This window comes from Palaemon carinicauda, chromosome 45 (genome assembly GCF_036898095.1).
Source record: "Palaemon carinicauda isolate YSFRI2023 chromosome 45, ASM3689809v2, whole genome shotgun sequence".
NCBI classification, from domain to species: domain Eukaryota; kingdom Metazoa; phylum Arthropoda; class Malacostraca; order Decapoda; family Palaemonidae; genus Palaemon; species Palaemon carinicauda.
This window is the reverse complement of record NC_090769.1, coordinates 1,733,096-1,759,594: the sequence shown is the minus strand read 5'-3', so window position 1 is coordinate 1,759,594 and position 26,499 is coordinate 1,733,096. Positions and strand designations below refer to the sequence as shown.

General features: G+C 40.1%; 1 long non-coding RNA gene across 2 annotated transcripts in view; it reads left to right on the top strand.

The window, feature by feature from the left end:
* Window positions 1-23,720: 23,720 nt before the first annotated feature.
* LOC137634693 (uncharacterized) overlaps window positions 23,721-26,499 on the top strand; it is a 28,940-nt gene continuing 26,161 nt past the window's right edge. Inside the window, exon 1 of one of the 2 annotated variants that reach the window (XR_011042563.1) lies at window positions 23,721-23,851. This is a non-coding gene — a long non-coding RNA (uncharacterized lncRNA). The remainder of the gene's footprint in view (window positions 23,852-26,499) is intronic. The other variant, XR_011042562.1, reaches the window with a different exon arrangement.

Sequence of the window (26,499 nt, the reverse complement as noted above, 5' to 3'; positions counted from 1 at the left end):
AGTCTCACAAATGAAAAACAGAATGAAATATTTCTCCCTTTCATTAATTAGGTTAGTCTCGCAGGTTTAAACCAAAATCAGACATTTCTTTCTCTATTTCAATAATTGGGTTAGTTTCACTGGTTTAGAAAGATAAGACCTTTTATTTAGTTTTGTCAAGTCACGCAGGTTAAGAAAAAATAAAACTTTTTTCTTTTTCTTTCAATTAGTTAGGTTACTCTCACAGTTTTAAAACTAAATAGGACATTTCCTTTTCTTTCATTACTTAGGTTAGTCTCACTGGTTTAAAACAAAAATCATATATTTCTTTTGTTCTACTGAACTATTTAAGCAGCGTGAAATTTATTTTTAAGATTTGCATTTTGAAAAAAAAGTAAAAATGAAGCAGATAATTTCACATAGAAAGACTCACTCAAGCATTTATAAAGAATTGAGTTTTCAGTACTTATTTTAGTACATGTTAATTAGTTTTCTTATTGAGCGAGTGATTTTTTTCATTTATAAATGTTAACTCAAAGTAATTTTTTTTGTAAATCATGCATTCCATCTTACCCACCAAGCTTTCATTTCTTGTATACCCTGTGGATTAAGGGATTTTGACTTTGACCTATTTTCCTATTCTTACATTTCCTTGGTGAAGATCACAGTTCACTAAACCAGACATTTTAACTGATAATTTTGCCAGGTTACCTTAGATAATGTACTAGAGATTAACTCTATTGAAAGGAAAAACATGGTAAATTTAATTTTAGGATATACATACATACATACATATAACAAGGCACTTCCCCCAGTTTTGGGGGGTAGCCGACATCAAACAAATGAAACAAAAAAGGGGATGTCTCCTCTCTACGTTCCTCCTAGCCTGACAAGGGATTCAACCGAGTTTGGCTGGTACTGCTAGGGTGGCACAGCCCACCCTCCCACAGGATATACAGCACATATTTATAAAACCAGTCTTCAAGAGAGGAGCATTGTAAACACCAAAGTGTTTTCCTGTGTTCTAGGGGATGCAGAAAAGTGGGTCATGTATTTGATATATCAATATCAGATTTTATGCCTTGTCTTATTAATAGGCTTCAAAAACCTCTCTCCTTGTCTAAAGTAGTAGCTCTTACCAAAAGAATAACACTCATTCGTTTGGGCTTCAGTAATAATGTTATGGAGCCTATACTATCTCTGTCCTGGCTAATATTCTTCCTTGGCAGTTCAGAAGAAATTCTCTCCATATCATGACCTGTGAATGATTAATAATTGAAGTTAATGAGACCTTGCAGAACCATATATGAAATGAACTTGTTGCTAGTTATAACAGATCTGCAAGGGAGCAGTAAGAGTCTGGACTCCATCCAGTCTTACCTCACTAAATGGCAAAAATTTCATATTTAATACCGTACTTGAGGATTCTGAGGATGTGACAATAGTTGGTGATGTTTTATACTAAGTTCTATTTCCACAATACCTAGGAAGATTAAAATAAGCCCCTATAAGTACAATTCAATTTCTTTTCTTTTTATTCGATTGACAACATGAACTAGTCCCTTGATGCCTATGAAGAATATTAGTTGGTTGTCAGATGGCTAGTTAAGTGAGGGCTTCATATCATAATATAGTTTCCTCAGCTGTTTGATTTGGTGCCTAATAAAGTTTACAGTACTAGCTTCAATGAGTACATTAGGTGCATCTCTCCAATGGTCTATAGCGGTTAAGAGCTACTGCCACAAAAAGTTTTTTCATCAGACGAAGAATGACCTTTGGAAAGATGAAAGGAATTTAAGCTCTTAGCAGATATTAAAAACAAGTTTGAATTATTTAACATACTTGGGACTTGGTTGGCTTTGAATCTCTCCATTTCAGTAGTGGAAAGGGCATATGTAAAGTTACAGTTTATATTAAAGATTTTAAAAGTTATTTTTATATGTCAGGAGATGCAAACCCAATCTTCAGGAGCTTTTTTTTTATTTGTAAAGTGAATAACTGGAAGGATATTACTAATTGGTTACAAGTTGTGACCAATGTTGCTTCATATGAATGACCTAGCCCAAGTTTAAAAGGAAAAGGTTTGTCCTGCTGATAATGTCTAACTACTCAACTATAACTAATAGTTTTAAGCATTTGGGTAGCATCCCAAGGCAATGCTCAAAAGTATAAATTTTCATAGTAAATTATTTTATACTGTATTGCGGCCGCCAACATCACAGCTTACATGTAGCTATGAGTAGTGTTGGCTGATGATGATAAGGGTAAACAGTATTGTGATGAATTCCAGTTTATACAGAAAATAGTATCTAAAGTAATAAATTACTTTAAAACATGTTAAATTTTACTTTCTTGAGGTTTAGGAAGGTAATTTATAATTTTTAGTAAGTAATTTATAACAACCAATTTCTTAGAAAAGGTTTTGGTTTAAGATGAGGAGTACAATATATTAAGGATTATATCAGTCATAAAATCAGAAAAATAAAATCTGTAAAGGAAAATCTGTTCAATTTAAGACACATGAAATACTGTATTAACTTAGTACTGTATTCCTTAAACACATTTTAATATTTCTGGTAAGCAACATTATAACGAAATGTTTATACTTTTTGTATGTCCATCATAGTGTTTTGAAATCATCTCGGTTCCCTTGTTGATTGCTATAGTCATTCCAATTTCCATTGTTAAATCAATTGATTTAGTCAACTTGTTTTGCATGGCACTGTAGATGATACCAGAGGTGCTGTTGAATATCCATAGATTCCCAGCAGCAGTGCTTTATGCCGTTTTCATCCAATCCCTTTGGTCTCTTACTACTGATTTGTCCACCTATTTTAATTCTATTTTACTCCAATATTCACTTAGCATTTTTAACATATCCTTCGGGGGTGAGCCTTGTGAATCGTCTAGTGAGAGACAGTGATTGAATTGTTTTATGATAATGATTTTAGTTACCCATCATGATATTCAGTACTGTATTGGGGAAATTACTAGAGTTAAAGTGTTTTTTTGTAAAAATCTTTGGTATTTCTAAATTTTTAATTAATGCTTTTGTTATAATTGCATAAATGTTCTGTGTTACCTGTAAATGGTATGAACGCTTCTTTTCAGCTCCTGATTGTCCCCTCATAGACATTCTTTTTTTTTTTCTCTGCATCATCAGACTATAAATTTACCTTGGTTTGACTTCTACATCTCTTTCATGAACAGATCCTTCAAGCAATCCTAGTTTGAGTTAAGGGTTATACCTGTTAGAGTTGTAAACCTATCGTGCTATATGATTATACTGGTAATATTAGTGATAAATAACCGATTTGTCTGTGAATGGAGCATGTATTGTATATACTGTGTACTGCTCCCGGAAGTATCTTATAAAGAATCACACAAAATAATGTTAGAACCAAGAACTTTAGTTGTTTAATCCCTTTCAGATAGAAGTGGTGTCACTCTATGTTCCTTGTTATTTATAGTATATCATCATAGAAAGGTGATTTGTATTTTTCCATAGAAAATTTAAATGTTGCGTTGTTCTTTAATTTAGAATTCAGTACATTGCATTTTGTTCAATCTTTGTTTGGTCAGTGGCTGCATTTTGCCCATCCTTTCTTTGGACAGTATGGTCGGTAGCATCAAAAGTAAAAAAAAGGCATCATAATAATTGACTTACGATTCTATCTTAAGAGTACTTAACAGCTAAAAGCATTCACAGGTTTTGCAAGTTTATGGTAGAGAAAGTTTTGATACAGTAAGTACTTTTTTTTTTTAATTATTTCATGATCATTGTATACTGCAAATGTTAACAGAAAACTCATAGCAGGCAATGGGCAGTGGCTAGAATTAAGATTTAGACAGCCAATTGTGTTCAATGCTTTTTCTTTAAGGTTTCAAGTTAGTCTGAATAAATAACTAATTCATTTATACACTTTAGATTTTAGAATTTTCAGTTTTTTTCAAGAGCGAATAACGTTCTAGATTGAGATTAATACTACAGTCGAAATTGGTCCTTGGGTAAAAAATTATTTTCAATATTAAACTTACCCGATAATCATGTAGCTGTCAACTCCGTTGCCCGACAGAATTCTACGGGAGGGATACGCCAGCTATCACTATACTAGAAGGGGGTGTACTCACAAGCGCCACCTGTGGCCAGGTACTACAGTACTTGTTGTTGACGCCACCTCACTTTTTCCTCTGTCGTGCTTCCGGCAAGACGTTCTTGGATACGCTTATGATTTTGGAGTATTGTTCACGGTTTGGTGAAGTATTTCTCTAAAATTGGCAGCTATTCGCTATACTGGAAACTTCTATATTAGCTTAGTTAGCTTTTGGAATTAATTTGATTAATTATGGTGACGAAGAGAGTATGAACTCTCTTTCACCTTTAAATGGCCGACCCTTCCCTTAGACGGAAGTGTTGGTGTCTAAGAGAGTATAGACTCTCTTTCTTAATTTTGCTTAACAAAAGAATCATGAGTTATGAATGTAAGGTAAATATTATGTTGATATTAAAACCCCATGCAAGCATGCATAAAGCACTCTAGCACTGGTCATGGAATTTCTGAGAAATGTTAAACGCCATGCACACGCTCTGCTTACCTTACAGCATGCTCTACATACAGCATGCTCTGCATACAGCATGCTCTGCATACAACATGCTCTGCATACAGCATGCTCTGCATTCAGCATGCTCTGCATACAACATGCTCTACATACAGCATGCTCTGCATACAGCATGCTCTGCATACAACATGCTCTGCATTCAGCATGCTCTGCATTCAGCATGCTCTGCATACAACATGCTCTGCATACAGCATGCTCTGCATTCAGCATGCTCTGCATACAACATGCTCTACATACAGCATGCTCTGCATACAGCATACTCTGCATACAACATGCTCTGCATACCTTACCGCATGCTTCTCAGTCACACATCTTTGGTTGTTGCCAACTCACTAGACTGTCAAGCAGTTTCATAACGTTGCCTTCTAGTCTGCTGCTTTTGCACCAGTGAAACCCTCACTGAGAGAACTTAGCTTTTCTCGGATATGGTCCCTGTAGATGAGAAAGTGCTTTTCTCCCTCCTTCTGATATTCCCTTGAGGACTCTGTCATTTGGAGGGAGCCTTTAGCTGCGTAGCCTCCTATGGACTTTTATTTAAGCATAACATGCTTCCAGGGAAGGTAATGGTTCCACTTCAGTCGCTAATCCCGTCTGTTACCACACCTGCTCCCATAGACCTTGAGCTGTGTTGCAAGACATGCAGTCCAAGCTTAGTCCTTATTAGAGGATTTTTTGTTTACGGAGTCAATGTGTCACGGGGAAGACGTTCAACAACCAGCAGAAGTGACTTGTTGTGACGCAGTGCGGCAACCTCAGCAACCCGATAAGGAGTTGTCTGTACGTCCCAGACAGTCTAGACAGATTCGGGTTGTCACTGTACTTCCTCGCTTGCCCATGGTTGACAGTTCACAGACTGTGCAGCAGTACCATGATCTTGTGTCCGGCTCCGTCAGACGACTGGCTTTTAAGAGCTCCCACAAGTCGTCGCTGTCTGGAGATTTTCAAATGGACTATGGATCTGACCAAGGAACTGGGCCTCCTGGTCAATTTTGAGGAGTCTCAGCTCGTCCCATCCCAGACCATTGTCTCCTTGGGTATGGATCTTCAGAGTCGAGCTTTTCGGGCTTTTCCGTCGGCCCCAAGGATCTTCCAAGCCCTAGAATGCATCCAGAGCATGCTGAGAAGGAACCGATGCTCAGTCAGGTAGTGGATGAGTCTAACAGGGACACTTTCATCGCTGGCCCTGTTCATCGTGTTAGGGAGACTCCACCTCCCCCCCCCTTCAGTATCATCTAGCTGCTCACTGGATAAAGGACATGACGCTAGAGACGGTCTCAGTTCCTGTTTCCGAAGAGAGGAGGTCTTCTCTCGCGTGGTGTAAGAACAGCTTTCTTCTCAAGGAAGTCTACCTTTGGCTGTTCAGAAACACGACCGCCGTCTCCTCTCGGACGCATCAGACACGGGCTGGGGTGCGACTTTGGACGGACAAGAATGCTCGGGAACATGGAATCAGGAGCAAAGGACACTTCACATCAATTGCAAGGAGTTGTTGGCGGTTATTCTGGCCTTGATAAACTTCAAGTCCCTCCAGCTTAACAAAGTGGTGGAGGTGGACTCTGACAACACCACAGCCCTGGCTTACATCTTCAAGCAGGGAGGGACTCTTTCGTGGAAGTTGTTCTAGATCGCAAGGGACCTCCTCATCTGGTCTAAAGATCGAAAGCTAACTGGTAACGAGGTTCATTCAGGGCGGTATGAATGTCATGGCAGATCACCTCAGCCGGAAGGGTCAGGTCATCCCCACAGAGTGGACCCTTCTCAAGAATGTTTGCAGCAGACTTTGGGCCCTGTGGGGTCAGCCAACCATAGATCTGTTCGCTACCTCGATAACCTAGAGACTCCTGTTGTATTGTTCTCCGATTCCAGACCCAGCAGCAGTTCACGTGGATGCTTTTCTGCTGGATTGGTTCCATCTCGACCTGTATGCATTCCCGCCGTTCAAGATTGTCAACAGGGTACTTCAGAAGTTCTCCTCTCGCAAAGGGACACGGCTGACGTTGGTTGGCTCCGCTCTGGCCCGCGAGAGAATGGTTCTTAGAGGTACTGCAATGGCTGGTCGACATTCCCAGGACTCTTCCTCTAGGAGTGAACCTTCTAAGTCTACCTCACGTAAAGAAGGTACACCCAATCCTCCACGCTCTTCGTCTGACTGCCTTCAGACTTTCGAAAGACTCTCAAGAGCTAGGGGCTTTTCGAAGGAGGCAGCCAGAGCGATTGCCAAAGCAAGGAGAACATCCACTCTCAGAATCTATCAGTCTCAAGGGGAAGTCTTCCGTAGCTGGTACAAGACCAATGCAGTTTCCTCAACCAGTACCACTGTAACCCAGATTGCTGACTTCCTGTTATATCTAAGGAAAGTAAGATCCCTTTCAGCTCCTACGATCAAGGGTTACAGAAGTTTGTTGGCAGTGGTTTTCTGCCACAGAGGCTTGGATCTTTCCACCAACAAAGATCTACAGGACCTCCCTAGGTCTTTTGAGACCTCAAAGGAACGTCGGTTGTCCACTCCAGGCTGGAATCTAGACGTGGTCCTAAGGTTCCTTATGTCATCAAGATTTGAACCTCTCCAATCAGCCTCTTTTTAGGACCTCACATTAAAAACTCTTTTCCTCGTGTGCTTGACAACAGCTAAAAGAGTAAGTGAGATCCACGCCTTCAGCAGGATCATTGTTTTCACATCTGAAACGGCTACATGTTCCTTGCAGCTCGGTTTTTGCTAAACGAGCTTCCTTCACGTCCTTGGCCTAAGTCGTTCGAGATCCCAAGCCTGTCCAACTGGTGGGGAATGAACTGAAGAGAGTACTTTGCCCAGTTAGAGCTCTTAGGTACTATCTAAAAAGGTCTTAACCTTTACAAGGACAATCAGAAGCCTTATAGTGTGCTATCAAGAAACCTTCTTTTCCAAGTTCTAAGAACTCAGTTTCTTACTATTCAGGCTTCTGATTAGAGAAACACATTCTCATCTGAAGGAAGAAGACCTTGCTTTGCTGAAGGTAAGGACACATGAAGTGGGAGCTGTGGCTACTTCAGTGGCCTTCAAACAGAGCCATTCTCTGCAGAGTGTTATGGATGCAACCTATTGGAGAAGCAAGTCAGTGTTCGCATCATTCTATCTCAAAGATGTCCAGTCTCTTTACGAGTACTGCTACACCCTGGGACCATTCGTATCAACGAATGCAGTAGTAGGCGAGGGCTCAGCCACTACATTCCCATAATCCCATAACCTTTTAGCCTTTCTCTTGAATACTTTTTATGGGTTGTACGGTCGGCTAAGAAGCCTTCCACATCCTTGTTGATTTGGCGGGTGGTCAATTCTTTCTTGAGAAGTGCCGAGGTTAAAGGTTGTGATGAGGTCCTTTAGTATGGGTTGCAGCCCTGTATACTTTAGCACCTTTGAGTTGATTCAGCCTTCCAAGAGGAACGCTGCGCTCAGTAAGGAAGACGATCTTATTAAAGGCAGAGTAACGGTTCAAGTCGACTTCCTTACCAGGTACTTATTATTTCATTGTTATTGTGGATAACTGATTATATGAAATACGGGATACTTAGCTATCCTTTAGTCTTGTACACTGGTTTTTCACCCACCCCCCTGGGTGTGAATCAGCTACATGATTATCGGGTAAGTTTAATATTGAAAAATGTTATTTTCATTAGTAAAATAAATTTTTGAATATACTTACCCGATAATCATGATTTAATTGACCCACCCTTCCTCCCCATAGAGAACCAGTGGACCGAGGAAAAAGTGAGGTGGCGTCAACAACAAGTACTGTAGTACCTGGCCACAGGTGGCGCTTGTGAGTACACCCCCTTCTAGTATAGTGATAGCTGGCGTATCCCTCCCGTAGAATTCTGTCGGGCAACGGAGTTGACAGCTACATGATTATCGGGTAAGTATATTCAAAAATTTATTTTACTAATGAAAATAACATATTTGAAATATTTAAGAAATGAATTTTTAATATTTTGAGAACTTTGAATTGTTGTTTACATAAATTACCAAACTATTACTTTTGTAAAAGCCATAATAGCTTAGCTGAATGCATTGTTTAAGTTTTTGTTATTATTATCTGATCTCGGATAGATATCGCTTTGTGGTAACAATTAAGATACTAGCTTCTGGACTAATTATGATTTTGTCTGTTAGAGATTTTACTTGAAATTATTTTCTAATGGAAGAGGTATTTAACATATATTTTATTAAACTTTTCCTTTGTTTATTTTGTAAATGATACAATTTTTTTTTATTATTTTTTCTGTGTATTACTTTGCGATTTGTTCTTGTATTTTTAGTGGTTGGTATGATTATTTTCCGACACGCTACAATTTTGCTTATGCACTTCTCTGAACGTTTTGAATATCATAATTATTTCTGCATTGTACAGTATTTAGGTTGATTGTAGTGGTTGGGGGTTGACAAATCCAGTAGTTCAATATATCCTTAGTATTTTTCTTTTGTATCTTGAAGGAAATTAATGGTGTATTGAAGAGATGTGACTATTCGTTAGGCTGTTTGATCAAAAAATTAAATTAGTTCAGCTTTAGAATTTGTTGTCAAAGTTTTTGTTTAAGGTAGGTTTAGAAATAGTAAAATGAGTATTATTCTTTATGAAAATCTTGTGTAATTATTGAAAAGTAATGTCATTAATTTGTATCTTGGCTTTACAAAATATTTTTTGTTCTTACTGTTTGAAAAAGGCACTTGGTTGTTTGAACCTCAAGGATGCTTTCGTCCAGAATGTATTACCAGTATTAATTTTGTGTTCTTATCGTAAGTTTTGAATGGACATGCTGTAAAAGAAAATATTGCTTACACTAAATGAATTTACTTTTACTGTTAAACTTTTGGACAATTGTCAGTGACTCTTTGTTCCAATAACATTATTGGCAAGTTTTTAATAGATTTTTATAAAATACTTTTGATTTGTTTTTATATTATCTTTAGAGCAGTAATGTTGGAATTATTTTGGATTGGTGTCTAACTTCCTACTTAATTTTTTTCATTAGTTGTGGATTTAGATAAGACATTGGAGAGTTGTTAATGATTTTCTTGTTGCTGATGATTTTGTTTAAAACAATATTATATGTAAAAGGATGAATACTGATTCAAGCATTTTTGTCAAGGAAATTATTGTGAATGATCTGGAAAACCTGGCTTATTATGTGCATAGATTAAGTGTTGTTTCACATTTTCATGCATTGTTTTGTTGCACTGTATTTCAATTATTTATTATCTAAATCTAAAGTATATAGCTGAATTACAGTATTTAATTGCGGTAAGTCATGTTCAGAATGCTTTATGGGTAATGATCATTTATTGCTTGGGTGTCCGATACAACAGTTTGATATTTCTTTTTACAATAAATCTGTTGATATACATCTTTGATTAATTATCCTGAGTTTTAAAAAATTGTTATAGATACAGTAGTGCAATTTTGTTTAAGGTTATTGAATTACATTTGACTGTACAGTAGTGTAATCGAATAAATCAACAAGGATCCCTAGTCCTTTTAGATTGAAAGTAGGGGCTATATAAGAGCAGCTACTTAGTACAGTACAAAAATCTTCTTTATTACTAAATTTGGTTTTTATAAAATCATTACAATGTAAACTATATAAATTTGGAATTCAATTCGTAGTCCCTTCTTTGGGGTGTGATATAGGGCTAAGAAAGTACAGTACTCAAAAGATTAATACTTTATCTCTATGAGCCCCCCCCCTTGATGTACTTCTTAGTAACCTTTCGTCTGTCGAGGCTTTGCATGTCGACGTTACCACTGAGAAAGGGGTGAGCAGTTTAAAGGGATTCTGAGAGAGAGAACTGGAAAGGTTGAACTTGAGATTGGACAGGATAACATATGGGAATTATCTGGACGGACATCAGAGAAATATGTTTAGGGGAAAAAAGAGAAACTAGTGGGAATAACCACCGGATACGGTGTACTGTATCGAAAAGAGAAAAGTGGTGGTGGGATAGAGAAGTGCAAGAGTTTGTTAAACAAAAATCAAAGTTATTAAGGAGTGGAAAGTAATGCATGCGCAGGGTGCAGAGGAATGATACAGAAAAAAGGAAAAGATGCAAGGAGGAAAGTAAATATAGCTATCGAAAGAGTGGCAGAGCAATTGATTGAAAGGGAAGGAGAAAAGGATATCTAAGATTTCAAAGTTAAGGAAAAGCCAAAGACAGGATTTGGGGCAAATGGGAGTCGCCAAGGATCGAGATGGAAATATATTGCATAGGGATGAAGACATTAAGAGATGGAGAGAACATTTTGAGCAACTATTAAATACTGTAATGAAAATGAGAGAGGAATTAGAAGAAGCACAAAGGGTGGAGTGGCCAGTAATGGAGATACGAAATACAGAAGTAAAGTGGACATTGAGTGAAATGAAAAATGGTAAAGCACCAGGTCCATCAGTTTCAAATTGAAAAGGTCAAGATACTACCTGCAGAGGGGATTTACTAAGACCGATATGTGAAAAGGAAGTAATGCCAAAGGACTAGGAGGAGAGTCTAATTATATCTATATTTAAACATAATATTGGTGTCGTGGAATGTGGTAACTACATGGGGACTTAAACTAACAGAGCATCGTTTGAAATGTTTGAGAAGGTACTAGATGAAAGATAGAGAGATGGCAAAGATTGGAAAACAGCAGTATGAATTCAAGAGGGAATGTGGATGGCATATTTATAGTAAGATAGCTGCTGGAAAAGAGGATAGAGGCTAGATCTTGAGAAGGCTTATGATAGAATACTAAAAGAAATTATGTTTTGATGCTTGAGGAAGAAGAAAGTCCCTGAGAACTTCGTTAGGTTGAAATGGTGTACAAAAGTAATGACAACAGTTGGGAAACAGAAACTTTTGTATTGAGTGTTGGAGTGCACCAGGGGTCAGCATTAAGCCCGCTTTTATTTATGCTGGTCATGGATACGTTAAATGAAGAGATCAGAAATAAAAAAGAGGTGCTATATTCAGATTATTACTACCAACCATTCTCTCTCTCTCTGGAACAGACAGACTGTCCACACTAATTTTGACAAGCTATTTTAGCTTTCTACAGGACTTTGAGGCGAGAAATGTAAGCTACTGATATAAGGCTGTATTTTTCTAAATAATAAACACCCAAAGCTCTCTCTCTCTCTCTCTCTCTCTCTCTCGCTTAGTACTGCAACTAGAACTAACAGTAGGCCTAGTAATTCATGTTGATAGTAGAAGAATGATTTATTGTTATTGATAGGATAATATATATATATATATATATATATATATATATATATATATATATATATATATATATATATATATATATATATATATATATATATATATATATATTTATATTATATATATATATATATATATATATATATATATATATATATATATATATATATATATATATATATATATATATATATATATATATATATATATATACATACACACTGTGAAGAATTTTCTTCACTACTCTTCTTCTTCATAGTTAATACGTAGACTTTGTTATTGTTCGTGACGTCACGGTTGGGAAAAATGTGAGTAATGTCTCTTTCTTAAGCGAGTGTCCCAAGATTAATACTTTTGTGTTGTTTGTATACATTATTCTACCGTAAGTATTTAGGTACAGTATTTTAAATCTCTTAATTACAACTCAAGTCTGCTAGTCTAGGAGGTATGGTTGTCCACACACGTAAGCCCGACTTGCTAAATTACCTTTTAGTTTCATTTTTATTCTGTATGCCAATTGTTTAGAATTAGGATTATCTTTGCCCCCTGGAGTTGCAAGATTTCTCCTTGTATTCTAAATAAGTGTGTTGCTTGAAATTCACAAGGCACAAGATTTTTGAGCCTGTCCTAAATGAGAGTTGGCATCTCAAGACTGTAGACCTACGCACCAAGATATGCTTTTTTTTTGGGAAGAAAGGAGGACGCAGCTGACCTGAACTCGACCTCACAAACATACAGGCCACGGTACGAAACGGAGCTGCCCAGTCAGGCTCCAATGTCAACCTCGTGCTCCCACTCTCCATCACTAGCCTGTCCCCTTACACAATAACTAGCCAAGAATACGTCTTAGAAGAGGTCAAGCAGATGACCAGTGTTAGTGTATAGCTGCTAATTCGACAGCACGTCGGTTCCAGTCTTGGGGGCTAGTTGGAGAGCTTGGAGGGGGCCGTTGACTCTGCAAATTAAGTACTGTAGGCCTAGTGAGCAAACTGAAGACCGCCACATTTAGGACACGGGCGCCCACAACATATAAAAATCTTGTGAGTTTAACTAATGGCCATTCCCCCTTTAGATAAGTTTCAATTTCTCATAAGTTAAGTTTAGGTATTATTTTGGCATTACATCTTTCGGGCTGCGTGCATGGAAATTAATGTATTCATATTTTTTTTGATCTTGGTAATTGCTTGAGGTCACTGACCACATGTTGGGACCTCACAGCATCCTACCGCACAAATTGTTGATCAGAATGTTTTGACTTATTTATTCTGTTTGAGGTTTAATCCACGTGTTAAATCCGTTTAACGTTTTCAAGTTTTGTTGTAAATTCACTTATTCATTTCATCACATGTAAAACTTATCATTGAGTTACTGATATTTTTTTTCCAATTTTTAATTTGTTGTGTTAAAATCATCGAGTTATTTCCATTCCTTTTTCTGTAATAAATCATTTGGAATAGATTACACATTTTGGTATCTTTAACCACATTATATGAATTTAGCTAATTTATACTATTTGACGGGTCAGAATTACCCAAGGTGTTGAGAGTAACCTACTCTAAACAGGTAAGTTGGTATCAGCGAGTGTACGCTCTTTAACTTAGTGCTTTGAAGGTGAAGATCCCCATTTAACTTTACTTTATACTTTTATACTCCACTGTTCCCCCTTTTTATTTGTCTCTAGTTGCATTAACGTAAGATACCTGTACAGCATCTCACTGGGGTCACTGGGACGGAATCGAAACAGAGCCTTAGAGTGAGATGACTCTAGCCCTGACAAAGCTAGAGTAGGCCATAAATTATTTCAAAATTAACGTGTGGAGTCCTCCGGCCTCTGGACAGTAAAATTACCTCCTTTTGTATTTGAGTGAAAGGTTAGTGAACTATGGCAGTAAAGTATTAGCAGGGCGTTTGTGTCCCGAGAGTAAGTGCTCATTATCCTCCCCTGTTGAGCTTTGGGTAATTGCCGTAGGGAGACTTTCCTGGACTAAGTTCCCACTCAGCCATTCAGATAAAAAATTCTCCACACGAGTGGTCCTTCGAACCGGATCTATCACCTTTGACTTTTGGGTAATTAAATTAACGTAACCTAGCTTGTTTAAGCAATAAATACCTCGCTATACCACACTTACCCACATGCACCAGCCACATTGTAGAAAGTGTAATGCCCAGACTTGAGTTGGAACGAGAGAAGAGTTTTGTAATTTTATAGTATTTGACACACGCTTAAGGAAGACAGTGTAACCAGGTTTATTTATGAGTTCTGAGACGACAGAACTAGATAGGTTCAGGTCATCGATTTAGGTTGCATGCTGCATGTTTTACTATTAACTTGCGAATTTCTATGCCCGTCGGTTCATATGATCTGTTCACCTAATTTTGGCATTTAACCAGAAAGTTCCGAGACACTGGAACTAAGGTATATCCCTTTCGTAGTTCAGACTTCATTGTTTACTGCTCCAGGCGAGCACCGTTCATTTTGCTCTGTTCGACTTAATTTGCCAATCTACTTTTTTCAATAATTTTGTACCTCGGTTTACCATCCTTTGTGCAAGTGCTTTATTTTCTTACTAACCCCTCTTGTAAGCTTAACCCCGTGTCCTTGGTCACAGAACTTTTAGCGCGATATTGCTAAGCCTACAATTTCATGTAGTCACTAAAAAATTTGTTAAAGGTCGTCTTACCCATGTGTAGCGTATCCTATTTTATTTGTGATTACCACTTGACAAGTGCGTCAATAATTTTACCTTCAGCCTCAGCGTAAATTTGCACTTTTGTCCTTTTTGAGAGAAACTTTTGCGTTTAACCTCCGTGTGAGGAAAGCTTTATGTAATATCCTCTGTTGTGAGTGAGATTTAGTTATCCTTTGCATGAGGTAATTTCAAGTTTAGCCTTAGCGCGAGTGGTGTTTAAATTGTTTTGCGATTTCCATGTGCTACTAGTCACATTGAGTAATTTTTTGCGACTATCTAAGTTCTATTTACTTTTGTCATTTTGGTGCTAGCCTATACTGTATAGTTGTAAATTGTCATTGCCACTTACCACACTTTTTCATTGTGCATTTAACCAATCCATGGTCACTTCTTGTGCACACATAGCCGCACAAGTTTCCCAAACCTTTCGAGTAGGGTGAATTTCCATTCCTCAGACATACCCATAAATCTTAAGAATTTATTTAACTTTGAATTTGCAAACTCCGCACATCCAAGGGTTTCATCCAAAATGTCTTTACAAATTCTTAATCTCGGTAACCCTCCACAACCTCAGGCTGAAGCTCTCAGCTTGGAGGAACTTAACTTACGGCTTGAGCAACAGGAGGTCGATTTCAAATTTCTATGTGAGGACGCAGATCTGGCCCTCCATAGCCTAAGTTCAGTAGATCTTTCACGCATGTCGTCCCCTGGGTTGGATCACTTTAGCGTTCACATCGGAGGTATCAGGGACAAACTCAATGAATACAAACAGTTTTGGCGGTCTCATTATAAACATCCGACCGTGGTGGCGAATTACCCAATGCTGGTTGACTGTGCAAAACGAATTGAAACGGCCTTCAGTAGCATTGTGTTCCATAAGACCACTGGCAACCAAGCCCAGAATCAAACACCTGGCGCAAGCCCGCAGACTGTTTATGTGTCCGTTGCCTCTGAGCCTGATCCCCCCATTTTTGAAGGTCGTAGGGAACGTTGGACGGGTTGGTGGAGCCTTTTCCGTCAAACCATACACGAATCTCCCAAATATTCCCCAGCGGATAAGTACAAGATCCTTCTACGGTGCCTAAGAGGACCAGCCCGACGTCTTGCTGGAAACAGGATCTGGACAGAGGGTTTGTACGAGAGGACCATCGCTAACCTCATCCAGGAGTACGAATCCCCTGATCTTGACCGTCATTTGCTGCGTAAGAAGCTCTTTAGTATGAGCCCCCCAGCGGATGATGGCCCTGACCTCAGACGGTTTCTGATGGAGTGGAACAATGCTGAGGAAGAATACGTGCAAGTGACCAAAGCCCCCTTGTCCGAAGATCTGTTGGAGCATGCCATCCTGAGTAAGCTAAACCCCACTCTCTTGGAGACAGTTTATCGCCGTTACAATAGCACATCCGTGTCCTTGCAAGAGTTAAAGGACGGACTATACGAACATGCACGCACAAAGGAGCTAGCCAAACTGTTGACGGAGCCAAGCAAAGACCGGCTTCCTGTTAAACCTTCTAACTCTGGAGTAAACGGCAATTCAATTACAAAATTGGCTAAGCCCTTCCATAGAACGACTAGTGATGCCCTTAAGCCGAAGACACCATCTACTCCAACCCAAAACCCAGCAAAACCCACTCAGAAGCGTGCACCGGAGCCGGCCAGAGCTCCCCCACCAACAGGTAACCCTGTTCGGTACAATTGTGTTTTCTGTGACCACAATGGTCACTCATCTACAAAATGCCCCCGGTTCCCCGATTCAAATAGTCGATTAACGCGGTTGAACCAACTAGGCTGTTGCACTAAATGTTTTTCGACGCAACATGTTACCCGTGATTGCAACGCCCATGTTACATGCCAGAACTGCCAACGTGGCCACAAATTGCCTCTCTGCCCTAACATCGTGACCGTGGGTCACCAACCCGATGGGCCAAGAGCAGATCCACCTTCTGTTCAACTTAACCACATAGCCTCGAGTGAGACTGAACAAACCAACCAGGCGAACGAAATAAACCCTGCTGTTCTACCCACCTTTACTGGCTATCTAATTAATGGAAAACTTAAACACACCACCCGAGTTTTCCTGGATTGTGGTGCCCAACGCACGTTTGTTCATCCCAACGTAGTCAAGTCACTGAACCTTGCTCCTGTCGGAAAAATCGTGTTCCGACTCAACTCGTTCAACATGGACGAACCACCTCAGTGTTCAGACTTGGTGCAGTTCAATTTGAAAATTGGTCGCCGCAAGCATAAGGTCGTTGCCATTGTCAACCCGAACGTGGGGAAGAACATAAGGACGCCTGGACATACCCATGCAGTTCGCACTCTAGAGGCTAGTGGTCTACGTCTTGCAGACAGACAGCCAGATGACAATGCCACTGGCATAGAGATCATCCTCGGAGCCGATTACCTTCCCCGACTCCTCAAGCGCACTCACAACATCAAGGGTGTCAACTTGTTCAGTACACCAGGTGGATATGTGGTTTGGGGAGAGCTGCCAGATTGGTCACGAGAAGGGACAGAACCCCCAGAGGTTGATAGTCTGTCGCTCACACTAAACCGCATCAGCGTAACAGACCCTGTGGGAGTAGAGCCCCCCGTCGAGAATCTTTGGAAACTCGATGCTGTGGGCATAAGCAATGAACCCTTCAGCCATCTTGAGGCACAGGCCGTTGATCTCTTCAAGCGTACTACACGGTACGCAAACGGAAGATACACAGTGCAACTACCCTTCAAGAGTGATAGCCGACCAGAGATAAATTTTGGTAGGGCTTTTGCCCAGCTGATGTCCCTTAAAAAATCTAAAGACCCTCAGTTATTCATCAAGTACCAAGCCATCCTTGACGAGTACATGAAGGAGGGCTTTATCGAGCCGGTCGAGCTAGAACCTCATAATGACGGTCAAATGCACTACCTACCCCATCATCCTGTCCTCAAAAATTCCACCTCCACACCAATGCGCATAGTATTCAATGCCTCGGCTAAATCGGGACCAAATTCAAGGTCTCTGAATGAATCCTTGTACACCGGGCCAAACTTGGCCTCAAAAATTCAGTCCATGATCCTCCGGTTTAGGGAAAAGCCATTTGGTTTGACGGCAGACATCTCTAAGGCTTTCCTGCGGATTGAGATCGCTCAGGAACACCGTGATTACTGTCGGTTTCTTTTCTTTAAGGACTCCAGTATGTCCGAAGTTGTTGCGTACCGCTTCAAAGTGGTCCTGTTTGGGGCCACCTCGAGCCCATATTTGCTCAACCAGACAATCCAACACCACCTGGATGCTCAAACGAGTAGTCTTGCCTCACAGCTTAAAACAAGCTTCTACGTTGACAACTTTCAACGTTGCTACGACTCGCCCACGGACATCCTTAGTGAAAGACAGTCCATAGAAAAAATTATGCTGGAAGCCAACATGCCCCTTGCCAAATGGACCACTAATGCCCCCATCTCGGAAGACTTCACCGAAACGGGCCCCCAAGATTACCTCGGTCTGGACTGGAACACCGCGGATGACACATTAGCCGTCAAGCTCCCCTCAGGACTGATGTTAGAGGACTATTCACACGTCAACACCAAGAGGAAGGTTGTCTCTCTGTTTTCTTCCATCTACGACCCTATTGGCCTGATCTCGCCGGTCACTATCCTCGGCAAACTCTTCATTCAGAAACTCTGGATGAAGGATCAAAGTTGGGATTCACGCCTGAGCGAAGAATTGATCCGCGAGCTCGGTGCCATTCTTAAGAAATACAAGGGTCTCGAGAACATTAAGGTGCCTCGAAATGCACATCAGGGTCACCAGGCTGCATTACATGTGTTTGCAGATGCCTCCAAGCAAGCCTTTGGAGTGGCTTGCTACGTGGTCACAATTGAGGGTAAATGCCAGCTCCTCACAGCCAAGGCACGAGTTACCCCTAAACGTATGCTGGAATTGGACGAGAGTCAGTCCATTCCCAAGCTTGAGTTGACCGCACTCCTGTTTGGATGCCGACTAGCCCAGTATCTGATAGAATTACGTCCAGAAACATACGTCTCTACGACAGTGTGGTCCGATGCCTCCACGGCCCTGCAGTGGGTACACAGCCGGCAGAGCACGTCCCCATATGTTCTCAATAGGGTTGAGGAGATAAACCGTATAAGGTTGAACTGTCGGTTGCTTCTCAAGCATGTCCCCACGTCCTGCAATCCCGCGGACCTGGCGTCGCGGGGAGTAGCCGCCAAAGTCGTCCTCAAGTCCAACTTATGGCTTCATGGACCAGCCTGGCTGATCGACGTCTCAGCTTACCCGGACCAAAGCAGATTCCCTACTGAATGGGAGATAAAAGCTTGTCCCATTAGACTTTTGCCACCGCAAACTCAAAGATTTGCTCATTTCTCATCTCTTGATGAGGCAGTTAGGAGCTATGCAGCCTTGCTGCGCCTGACGAGCGGATGGGCTGAGCACAAATTCCCCCATTTAGTCCAAAGGTTCCCACGAAGACCACTTACCGCCATCATTCGTGTGTCACAGGCGGCCAGTTACCCCCAAATATTACGACAATTGCAAGGTAAACCCGCCTTGTTGACGTCCGATGAACGAGCCTTTATCGGACAACGGAAGCCCTATATTGACAATAACGGTGTTCTAAGAGGCCGATCCCGCCTCAGTGATGCACCCCCGGAGTCCGGCTACATGGACCCCATTCTCCTAGAGTCCCATTGTGCTCTCTGGAGACTTATTGTTGAGCATTGGCATGAAGTGCTGCTGCACTGTAACACCTCCACTCTTCTTGTCCACTTACGCAAGGAATTTTGGGTTCCCCGAATGCGCCAGCAAGTGAAGAAGATTCTCAAACGGTGCATACATTGCAAAAGAGTACAAGGCCAGCCGTACCCAACCCCACCGTTAGCTCCAGTCCACCCTAACCGCCTCAATGCTGAGGTCCCTTTCAGAGTAACTGGACTGGACTACACTGGCGGCTTCAAAGTGCATCATTCCCATGTGGACATGGTGTACGTACTGCTGTTTACCTGCGCTGCCACGCGGGCAGTAGCTTTAGAAACTACTACTTCCTTGACAGTTGTGGAACTAGTCCAAGCGATACGAAGGCTGGCTGCCCGATTTGGGATGCCCCAGTGCCTTGTGTCTGACAATGCCTCAACCTTTCAAGCTGGTCAGACACTCTTGACAGAACTCATGCAACACCCTGTTATCGACGGGTTCAAACGGGCCCACAACCTCACTTGGAAGTTCATCACTCCTCGAGCCCCGTGGCAAGGAGGGTTTTACGAGCGCTTGATTGGGTTTACCAAACTCAACTTGCGCAAAGCCACTTACCGTTGCCACCCTACGTATGATGAGTTTGTGACCTTGGTCCGAGAAGTAGAATGCGTGGTGAATGATCGGCCTCTAACATATCTGGATGCTGACGACCCCACTGATACTCCTTTGACCCCAAGCCACTTACTCTATGGTCGAACCCTCTCATTAGCACCTCAAGTCCACCTGGCTGACTTGACTGATCCTACTTTTCGAGAAGGGGACATCCTCCGCAAAGATTACCAGAAGCTGACCAACATGCTGCAAACATTCCTGAAGAGGTGGAAGTACGACTATGTCAGTTCCCTTCGAGAACGACACCAGAAGTCTAGTCGCCTCCACCCGAACATTCCTAGAGTTGGAGATTTATGCTTGTTGATTCTGGACGAGGTCAACCGAGAGGAGTACCCTTTGACCCGTATACTCGAAGTATACCCAGGTCGAGATGGACACATAAGAACAGTCAAGGTCCGCTCTGCAAATGGAGAGTATGTACGTCCAGTCAACCGACTCATACCTTTGGAGGTTAACGAAAATGGCCAAACGCTATCCGAACCAAGTGAGGAGGAACCTCCTAACACCCCTCCTCTCGAAAATCTCGACAGTCCTCCTAGAGACCAACTGGCCGAGAGAAATGATGAGACCACAGCCGAAGCTAGGTCTCCTGGAGTCATCGCGGCGCCTCGCCACGCCAGGCCTACACGGGCCTCTGCTGAACGTGCGCGAGCCCTATTCCAGGAGATCTTGTAGTAGCTTTACATAGTCTTCCTCAACCATGTGAAGGACTGCTGAAGTTTTTGATTTGTCCTTCCCTCCGCTCTTATCTTGCAGTTGTAGTTACCCTTTTGTACTAAGTCACAGTTAACTCTGTTTTACTTCCGCTTGTATACGTACCACTTTTGTTTGACTCTCGCTTGTAAATCGTACTTCGCACTCATCTCGTACGCGGTTCAACTTAATGCCAATCGCTGACATAGCATAGCGCAACTAGTCACATTTATTCTTTATTCATTTAGTATACTCATCTCATATACTAACACCTAATCCACATTGCATTAGTCTACACTAACCCTTCTCTTTTTCCTCCCTTTATCCCCAGGGTGTGAAGAATTTTCTTCACTACTCTTCTTCTTCATAGTTAATACGTAGACTTTGTTATTGTTCGTGACGTCACGGTTGGGAAAAATGTGAGTAATGTCTCTTTCTTAAGCGAGTGTCCCAAGATTAATACTTTTGTGTTGTTTGTATACATTATTCTACCGTAAGTATTTAGGTACAGTATTTTAAATCTCTTAATTACAACTCAAGTCTGCTAGTCTAGGAGGTATGGTTGTCCACACACGTAAGCCCGACTTGCTAAATTACCTTTTAGTTTCATTTTTATTCTGTATGCCAATTGTTTAGAATTAGGATTATCTTTGCCCCCTGGAGTTGCAAGATTTCTCCTTGTATTCTAAATAAGTGTGTTGCTTGAAATTCACAAGGCACAAGATTTTTGAGCCTGTCCTAAATGAGAGTTGGCATCTCAAGACTGTAGACCTACGCACCAAGATATGCTTTTTTTTTGGGAAGAAAGGAGGACGCAGCTGACCTGAACTCGACCTCACAAACATACAGGCCACGGTACGAAACGGAGCTGCCCAGTCAGGCTCCAATGTCAACCTCGTGCTCCCACTCTCCATCACTAGCCTGTCCCCTTACACAATAACTAGCCAAGAATACGTCTTAGAAGAGGTCAAGCAGATGACCAGTGTTAGTGTATAGCTGCTAATTCGACAGCACGTCGGTTCCAGTCTTGGGGGCTAGTTGGAGAGCTTGGAGGGGGCCGTTGACTCTGCAAATTAAGTACTGTAGGCCTAGTGAGCAAACTGAAGACCGCCACATTTAGGACACGGGCGCCCACAACATATAAAAATCTTGTGAGTTTAACTAATGGCCATTCCCCCTTTAGATAAGTTTCAATTTCTCATAAGTTAAGTTTAGGTATTATTTTGGCATTACATCTTTCGGGCTGCGTGCATGGAAATTAATGTATTCATATTTTTTTTGATCTTGGTAATTGCTTGAGGTCACTGACCACATGTTGGGACCTCACAGCATCCTACCGCACAAATTGTTGATCAGAATGTTTTGACTTATTTATTCTGTTTGAGGTTTAATCCACGTGTTAAATCCGTTTAACGTTTTCAAGTTTTGTTGTAAATTCACTTATTCATTTCATCACATGTAAAACTTATCATTGAGTTACTGATATTTTTTTTCCAATTTTTAATTTGTTGTGTTAAAATCATCGAGTTATTTCCATTCCTTTTTCTGTAATAAATCATTTGGAATAGATTACACATTTTGGTATCTTTAACCACATTATATGAATTTAGCTAATTTATACTATTTGACGGGTCAGAATTACCCAAGGTGTTGAGAGTAACCTACTCTAAACAGGTAAGTTGGTATCAGCGAGTGTACGCTCTTTAACTTAGTGCTTTGAAGGTGAAGATCCCCATTTAACTTTACTTTATACTTTTATACTCCACTGTTCCCCCTTTTTATTTGTCTCTAGTTGCATTAACGTAAGATACCTGTACAGCATCTCACTGGGGTCACTGGGACGGAATCGAAACAGAGCCTTAGAGTGAGATGACTCTAGCCCTGACAAAGCTAGAGTAGGCCATAAATTATTTCAAAATTAACGTGTGGAGTCCTCCGGCCTCTGGACAGTAAAATTACCTCCTTTTGTATTTGAGTGAAAGGTTAGTGAACTATGGCAGTAAAGTATTAGCAGGGCGTTTGTGTCCCGAGAGTAAGTGCTCATTATCCTCCCCTGTTGAGCTTTGGGTAATTGCCGTAGGGAGACTTTCCTGGACTAAGTTCCCACTCAGCCATTCAGATAAAAAATTCTCCACACACACACACACACACATATATATATATATATATATATATATATATATATATATATATATATATATATATATATATATATATATATATATATATATATATATATACACACGCACACACACACACACACACACACACACACACACACATATATATATATATATATATATATATATATATATATATATATATATATATATATATATATATATGTGTGTGTGTGTGTGTGTGTGTGTGTGTGTGTATGTGTGTGTGCACGAGAAATTAATGAAAATATTTTAAAAATATATCTTGATACCGACTTTATTAGCATGTTTATAGGTTAACTGAATATCAAATAAAACTCCAGTCACTTGTGCGTTCTCTCTCTCTCTCTCTCTCTCTCTCTCTCTCTCTCTCTCTCTCTCTCTCTCTCTCTCTCTCTCTCTCTCTCTCTTCTTCTTCTTCTTCTTCTATAGACCTTTCAATAACTTCACTAATGCTAGTTCCAGTTCCAGTTTATGCCAGTAATTCTGTGTAGATTTTAATGAAATAGGGATGTTATTGTACTGTATTACAGGGTAATGTAACCTAGGGGAAAAAACTACACTATTCTATAGAAAAAGGTCCGTTCTCTTCGAAAATGGCACTCGTTCCTGTCGGAAATGAATAGTTTCAGATATATATATATATATATATATATATATATATATATATATATATATATATATATATATATATATATATATATATATATATATATATATATATATATATATATATACATACATACACCCTGTAATACAGTAAAACCTTATCGAAATAGGAGAGCCAAGATGAATGAGATTATGGAATAAATAAATGAAAAAGGGTGTTAAATTTGGCTGAACATTGCTGGAAACTTTTTGAGGGTGAAGACTGTTTCCGAAAGTTTGGAACAGTAAATATAGAAAAGAAAAAAGAAATATTAAACCTGATATGGAGGAAAAGACAAAACAGTATAAGAAGATAAACTTTGGAGGCGCCGTTGCAAAGGCTATGCCTCACCCCAGAATCTGCGATCTCTTGTCACTTGTCAGTATTACTCCTCCCTGGCATTAAGGAATAACTCTGCAATATATTGATCTGTGCAGTGCAATTCTTCTGTTTATCATTACTATGAAGGTAATCATAATTTCGTTGATATTGAAATGATTTTACAGTTAAAATGATATTCATGTTTGGTGTGAAACCAACCTGACAGACGTAACGAATTCATATTAGATTAGGCCTGCCTTCAGAGTAGGCTTACCAGTACAGATTCGTGTATCTTTTAATTTTTTAAAGATATGATTAAAAAGGCAGTGAAGCAGAGACAAACCAATGACAAAATCAAAGTTCACAAAATAAAGGTAGTATTGTACTGTATTACAGGGTTATGTAACGTAGGTGAAAAAAACTAGTTTTTCTATAGAAAAGGGTCCATTATCTTAGTACTGTTAAACTTTATCATTAAATTAAGGTCAGGCAAAGTATGGGTACGTGAGATAAGGTTATGTGATGTAAGAGTTAGGGTGTACTGATAGATTGTAATTTGTCAATGAGGCATCAAATTGTAAACACAGTGAAGTGTGTAATTATCACCTTAGAAACAGCATTTATTAGAAAATATTTAACAGAGGGCAGTACAAAAATTTTAGTGATGAGTCACGTAATATCAAGGCTTGATTATTGCAATTCTCTGTACTACAAATTGCCCAATACACTACTAAGAAAGCTTCAAAATGTGCAAAACCGGGCGGCTAGACTGATAAAAGGCATTAAACTATGGGAGAGAATAACTCCTGCACTGATCGATCTACATTGGTTACCTGTTAAGGCTAGAATTGAATTTAAGATTTGTTTGTTGACCCACAAAACACTTACAAGTGATAAGCCTAAATATCTTCGTGATTGCTTGATCCTCTACCCTGAAGCTACCAGCGCCGCTGTAAGAGTTAGACATGCTGATGACCCATATAGACTATTCGAAATTAGTGTGAATCATGCAATAGGAGGAAGAATGTTCAGTTATGCTGCACCGAGACTCTTCAACAACCTTCCACTCGATGTCAAGAATAGCAAAAATGTGGCAGCTTTCAAGAAAAACCTGAAGACTTATCTTTTAAGAAAGTGTTATAATAGTGACCTGAAAACTATTAAGCCTGAATACAAATGCTAGCGAAATAACTGATAAGATACAGAGCAAAATATTAACTGGAAAGAAATTATTTTTTCACACACCAAGGCCCGCCCGAACAGACTTTTAGTGTCTGACGGAGGGCGAGAAATAAACCCGTAAAAGTAAAAAAAAGTAAGTAAAGGCATATAACATGAGGTTAGGTAAGTTAATGGTATGTAAAGTAAGGTACGACTAGGTAAAGTGAGGTTAGGTAAAGTAAGACTAGGTAAAGTGATGGTAGACAAAGTATGGGTAAGCAAGGTACAAAGGAAAAAAAAAATTTCCCTCAGTTACATTACCCTGTTATACAGTACAATAATACCAATTTAACTACTCTTATTCTACCTAGTCTTATCTTGCTTAACCTTCCCTTACCTACTCTTACCTACTGTAACCTCACCTCCTCTTATCTTACCTGCCATTACCATAACTACTCTTATCTTCTCACTCATACCTTATGTATCTTTATCTACTATTACCATACCTCATACCTTCCCTTACCTTATCCACCCCTAATTTATCTACCCTTACCATACTTTACTTTACTTTACTTTGCTTTACTTTACTTTACTTTATCGAATCTACCCTTAGATATTATCTACCCTTACTTTACCTTACCTACCTTTACCTTACCTTACCTACCTTTACTTTACCTTATCTACCCTTACACCTTATCTACCCTTATACCTTATCCGTTCCATGAAATAATTAGTCGACAACATATCGATAGCAAGGACTAGGTAAGGTCTTATAGTTGCTGAAAGAAGGCAATTTATCTATTATTGGCTTGCGACTATCCTTAAAGGCGGGTTTACACGGCCGAACAGCTCGCCGAGCCCGGTCGTCGAACCTATTTGTAGAACGGCTCGAAGAGCTTTCAGACAGTACATCGAACCTCAGTGTGCCTCGTGCTAAAACAACGTCAACATGTCTCTCGACCAGGACGATTTGATAGCCATTGCTTTAGCAGTGGCACTAAGAAGGAAGGAAAAAAAAAAGATCAAAGTGGACGAAGGATTGGCTACTAAAAAGAGAAATTTTCACACACCAACTTGCTTGTTGCTTTAAGATTAGAGCCAGATGACTGGCGCAATTATTTGCGTATAGATGAAGACAGTACATTGATCTACTGAATCGTGTCAGCCCTTTCATTACTTATGAAGATACAACTATGAGGAAGGCCATAACTCCACATGAAAGACTGAGTGTCCGCTATTCCTATGTTTCTGGCTACTTTATTGGAATAGTCTTTTGATTTAACTTTCCATAAAGCTGGATGAGCCCGATATGCATGTATGAAATAAAGTACGACTTCCTTCTCATTCTTGCTTTCATTAATGGCAGCCATTATTCATTTCTTTGATGATGTTTCCTCTAGCAGGTTTGAATAACAACTGAGGTTCGATGCTCGACACCCGTTCACACGTTCACACCGAACAATGTAGCTTCGCCCACAAAAGTCAAGATGAGCTTGACTTTCATTGAGCCGTTCGACGAGCGCACTCGACAACCAAATAGCCTGTTTACATGCTCGAACATCAATTCAAACACAGGGTTGTCGAACCAGGCTCGACGAGCTGTTCACCCGTGTAAACCCCGCTTAAGAAAAGTA